This window comes from Oratosquilla oratoria, chromosome 25, assembly GCF_046742065.1.
Source record: "Oratosquilla oratoria isolate Oo_2021 chromosome 25, ASM4674206v1, whole genome shotgun sequence".
In the NCBI taxonomy this organism is placed as follows: domain Eukaryota; kingdom Metazoa; phylum Arthropoda; class Malacostraca; order Stomatopoda; family Squillidae; genus Oratosquilla; species Oratosquilla oratoria.
The window spans coordinates 51,405,040-51,410,538 of NC_134801.1; the positions used below are offsets into that span (position 1 = coordinate 51,405,040).

Genomic DNA, 5,499 nt, shown 5'->3' on the forward strand with positions numbered 1-5,499 from the left:
GGAGGTTATGGAAAAAGAAACAGAAGACATACACTTTTAGTCAATCTGTTCCTCAAAGTAAACCACATTTATTGAGTCAGGGAGATCTGAATAATCTTGTGCGGGATTTAGATTTGTAAAAAAAAAAAAAAAAAAAAAAATGAACTCCTTGCTTCCAGTTTAAAGGGCTGGAATCTTCTACAGAAAGAATCCAAAGTTAGTTTTTATTGTAAGCAACATTGTGATATTGAACAGTCTTTCTCACTTGAGGATGGTGTGGTGTTTTGCAATTATATATATTCTGTTACGGAGGAACTTAACCATAAACATGACAGTGATAAGTGGCGCTTGTTTATTGACTCTTCAAAAGTGATCCTGAAGGCTGTTTTGCTCCACAGTGGAAAAAAGTTTCCTTCTGTTCCTCTGGCCCATGCAGCTAACATGAAGGAAACATATGAGAGTATGAAGCTTCTATCGCAAAAAATAAGAATGAAGAACATAAATGGAATAACTGTGGTGACCTAAAGGTTGTGACAATTTTACTTGGAATGCAGCTGGGTTACACAGAGTTTTGTTGCTTTCTCTGTGAGTGGGACTGTCGGGACAAGAAAAATCATTATGATAAAAATGTGTGGCCGATACGATCTTTGACCCCAGGAGAGAAGAATGTTGTCAATCCACCTCTTGTTGACTCAGAGAAAATTTATCTGCCTCCTTTGCATATTAAGCTAGGGTTGATTTTTTTTTTTTTTCAAAGGTATGGATAGAACTAGCAAGGGATTCATATATTTGAAAAATAAGTTTCCTAGAGTAAGTGACGCAAAAATCAAAGAAGGTATTTATGTTGCACCACAAATTAGGGAGCTGATGAGGGATCAGAATTTTGATGAAGAACTAAATGATCTCGAAAAAGCTGCATGGCTGTCATTTAAGAGAACTTACGCAGATTTTTTGGGGAATCACATAGAAAATAACTATTCTGAAATCGTAAAAGAGCTACTGACATTCTACAAGGCCTTGGGATGTAATATGAGGCTAAAAATCTACTTCCTAGTCTCTCACTTGGACTTTCTCCTTGCAAATCTTGGCGCCGTCAGTGGCGAGCACGGTGAGAGGTTTCACCAGAACATTCTGAACATGGAAACCCGGTATCAAGGGAAGTGGAGGTCTTCAGTGTTGGCTGATTACTGTTGGACATTAAATAGGGATCTCCCAGGAGCAAAATACACTCGAAAATCAAACATTTCTACATTCTTAAATGTAAATTTGATTGAAATATCAGCCTTATTTATTAGTTATAATTTTTTCAAATTTTTATATGTTATCACAGAAAAACTGTAATAGAAATATTCTGAAACCGTATTTGAAATCAGCAGAAAATATTCTATCAAGTTCGCCTCCTTTTGCTTGTGGGACAGGTATTTTAATAAATTTTGTTGACCACTGTAATAAGAGATGACCTATATGCTAATCAAATAATTTTTGTTAATATCGATCTAAATCGGACCGGATACCGGAAATCCCTCAAGGGGACACGTCCCCTCCAGACCCTGATTGAGTGGTGACGTCACGGAAACGGGGACGACTGATTGGCCGAGAGCGGGTGACGTCACGGCTATGGAGACGACTTATTGGCTGAAGGCGCCTGCGAGCGAAGCAAGCTCGACCGAAGGGCCGCGCCCCAGAGCAGCGGGGGTCGGGCGTAGCCCGTTGCTCGTGTTCTTAAAATTTCTATTATTCAGTAACACAAAACACCCAAGCGTAGGAAGATTTGCAAGCACTTTTCAAATACTATTATTCAATACTGTTTGGTAATATAGATAAAGATACAGTGACGACAACTTGCTCATCAATTCCTTCCTCTTCTGTTCTACTTAGATTTTTCAGTGAAGTAGATCTCCACATGGCTGTGATTATTGCAACTACTAGGCCAATAAGTCCAATTGAAATAACATAACTTTTAAACATACAAATTAAAAGTAATTGTAAATTGTCAGTTGCACATAAACTAAGATATTTCTTGATAAAAAAAATGTATAGGGAAAATGTTTATTATTTATATTATACGGATTTCTTTAGAGTAATCGAGATGAATTGTGCTAAAGAAACCGCAGCTTAGTTCAATGTCAGAGGAATCATTATCAATTAGTGTAGCAAAATGACACTGACGATATGTTATCTAACAAATATGAAAAGTCATATAATATCTATATGTAGGTGAAAAAAGTTGAAAGCTACATTTTAAGATTCTTTGGAAACCAGAAAATGGACATTCCTTTTTTCTACCTTGAGTTGTTAAAGAAGTTCACAGCCTGGAATGCTCAATGTAGCCTCTAGACAAAGCCGAGTAGATATACAATTTCACGCATTTCAAACCTAAGACGTTCGGTTAAGCCCTTGTCCCTCAAAAAAACGACTTAAGTTACAATTTTATTTTTTGAGTCTCCAAATGTTAAATCACCTTTGTGTCATACAATGAGGACCTGAATGACGAACTAAGAAAAGTTAAACTTACACGAATATTAGACACATTGTTGAAATGTAGACTTAAAAAAGTCTAGAATGCTGTAGGCGAAGTCGTCTTCCAGCTTTTAAAATTCAAAACATTTGATGAGAATCTTGAGTCTGTGATTCCCTGGGGTTTCCTATCAGTAGGTTTTCTCCGCTCACCGCATGGCGGCGCTGATGTTAGTGACGACAGTATTGCCCATGGAAGAGAGCTATCTTTATACAATAGAACATAAACATATAAGAACTAAGGAGACCATAAGGCCTACACTATGCAGTTCCCTGTCCCTTTCCACCTTTCATCACTATTCATAGTCATCTAGTCTTCTCTTAAAACAACCAATTGCTTCAATGGTCACTATATTGTTACTAAGAGACCATAAGGCCTACACTAGGCAGTTCCATGTCCTTTTCCACCTTTCATCCCCAACCATAAAGTCATCTAGTCTTCTCTTAAAACAACCAATTGTTTCAGTGCTCACTATATTGTTACTAAGTCTATTCCATTCGTTAACCCTCTTTTGGTAAACCAGTTCTTCTATTTTTTTTCCATGATCCTGTTATTTTTACTTCACACTATCACTGTCTTATGTTACAGTTTATTTGCATCATTTAGCCTTTCTTGATAATTGTTTTTCTCAAATAGAAGCGCTTTTAGTTCTCTGTTGAATTATTATTGTTGTTGTCGTAACTGCTCAAAGAAACGTCTTATATGCTACATAGCAACTGCCCATTGAGTCTTACAGGAATCCCAACATTCCACCCTTAATAAGAACCACGTTCAGAGTGTCTTGTTCTTAAAAACAAAAATTTCAGGTATTATAAAACGATTGTGCAATTACAAAGTACAAAGCAACGTACAATTCCCATGCATAGTGCATGTAATCATGTCCCACGACATTGTCCAATGCATGTGTATAATTGCATGAATTGTAAAGAAATATAACGATACTTTTCGACAAGTTCATTTGTAGTCAGACATACAAGTGAGACATTGTTGACCGGAATGTATCGTTCACGAAGGGTCAATTGTACAATGTGTGACTGATGTTTTATGAACTATTTATCGACCTTAACTGTACCTTTCAATAAATAAATAAATAAATAAATAAATAAATAGATAAAATAAAAATAAATAAATAATAGATACAGCTACGGAAGCTTCCTGGTGACCAATGTGATAAGCATTCTGACCGAAACATTTTGAACAATGTTGAATCATTTGTGAAGCCCCCTTCGATTGTATTCTTAAACGTGGCAAGATTTGAGTGCCTGAATCTTGGTTACAGTGAATTGTCGCTCATATACAGAAGCATAAGGGCGTTAGTTTTCAATATGCGCTCTCTTATGAACTTTCTAGAAGTGTCTAGAATAGCTTCAGTCCTTCCCTTGGAAAAAAATAAAATAAAACACGTAAAGTATTTGCTCTCTTGATTTGTGTTGTGATTTTTTACAATGTTGTTGAACTAACATTTCCAACTCTTCTATTTTGTGTCCTTATCATACTCTCCGTCTCTGGACGTGACAACGATCTATTGATTTGTATTTTTAGGGTTTGTCTGACATTTTTCAAATTACTTTTAGCGCTGTGATCTTAACTAAGGACAATACCGGGCCTTAAATTGTGTCAATTTTCTATATTACAAAGAAATTGTTAGATATGACAGAAAATAATTTAATCTTTAGGAGATTCCTTTATTTCAAGAAGACTTGTCTATGTTTAGACGTCAACCGTCAAGATCAACTTGGAAATCCGCCTTTACAAGGTTCCTTCTTAAGAATAAAAAATTCTTGATATTCCTCGTATTTTTTCTTGCCAAATGTTAACCCTTTTGGTGCTGAATGTTTTTTATCAACTGAATAGAATTGCTTAGAGGTAATCTGAATGATTGCTTAAATTGTATGATAATGATAATGATAGTAATAATAATAATGGTAATAATAATAGCCACTTATTCCTCATAGATGTTGAGGTTAGTCTTCTAGACGTGTTATGAGCTAACCCATATTTTCTAACATGATTTCACTACACAAGTCAACCGATTACATTCACATCAAGCAGTGGCGGCGCCAGGGGGGGGGCTTGGGGGGGCTTTAGCCCCCCCCCCAAAAAAAAAAAGTGGCCAACCCCCCCAACTGAAATGCGCAAATTGAAAATTTAAAACACTCATTGAAATAATTTTATTAAGTGGAATTTTTAATTGCCAGGGCTAAAGATTTGTCAGCCATCAGTACTAGCCTAACCATTAACCCCCTCCCCTTCTGAAATGAGGATAATATATGTGTATTATCATATTACTATTAGCACCTCCAAAAATTTGCTCAGCCCCCCCTTAGCCTCCCCAACTAAAAATTCCTGGCGCCGCCGCTGACCTCAAGAGTGTGGAGAAGGCTAACGAGGAGTTGTTCGAGTTAGATTTTAATCCTCCAGGGGTTAAACAGGTTTTGAGGGATTAAATTCACCTGGTATAAGACACAATTGACCAAAATACGAGGGCTCATGAACAAGTAAACGAGTTAGACATGTTAATTACCATCCAATTTTACCCTGAAAGCAAAAGTTCTTGACCTATTTTTATTCGCATCTACCAGATTTATGGACTGCTGTTCCAAAGCATCACGGGGACATCCTGAACACTGATCAGAATCCTAGTTCCTTGTTTGTGGCTCCACATGGAAACCAATGCTCCACAGCAGCTTTTTTACTTTAATGATTTCGCCTCGGTTCATACCAGACAATTCTATTCAGCTTGCACACTACCCCGGTCCCCTTTGTGCCTTCGTAGGTTAATTGAAACGGCGTGACAGACTTTGTCTTAAATTGCTTTCTTCCTGAATAGCAAATCAAATGAGATTGTGAGAATGACAATCAAACTCTCTTCTCCTCCTCCTCCCTCCTCTCTCCCCCCCCCCCCAACACCCGACCGGCCGGAATTGACAGAACTCAAGTCGTTCATTAAAACACCAATTAATAGTTGGTACAGTCAGACTCCTTGCTTTCCTTTTCCCCCT

The 5,499-nt window shown here is 37.2% G+C and overlaps 1 protein-coding gene across 1 annotated transcript in view; it reads left to right on the plus strand.

Moving 5' to 3' along the window:
- Positions 1 to 4,260, plus strand: part of LOC143038955 (putative transporter slc-17.2) — a 40,911-nt gene extending 36,651 nt beyond the window's left edge. The window contains exon 11 of the mRNA XM_076208766.1: positions 1 to 4,260. This exon is cut by the window's left edge and continues 1,986 nt beyond it. The gene's annotated coding sequence lies outside the window, so the exon portion shown is untranslated.
- Positions 4,261 to 5,499: the final 1,239 nt, after the last annotated feature.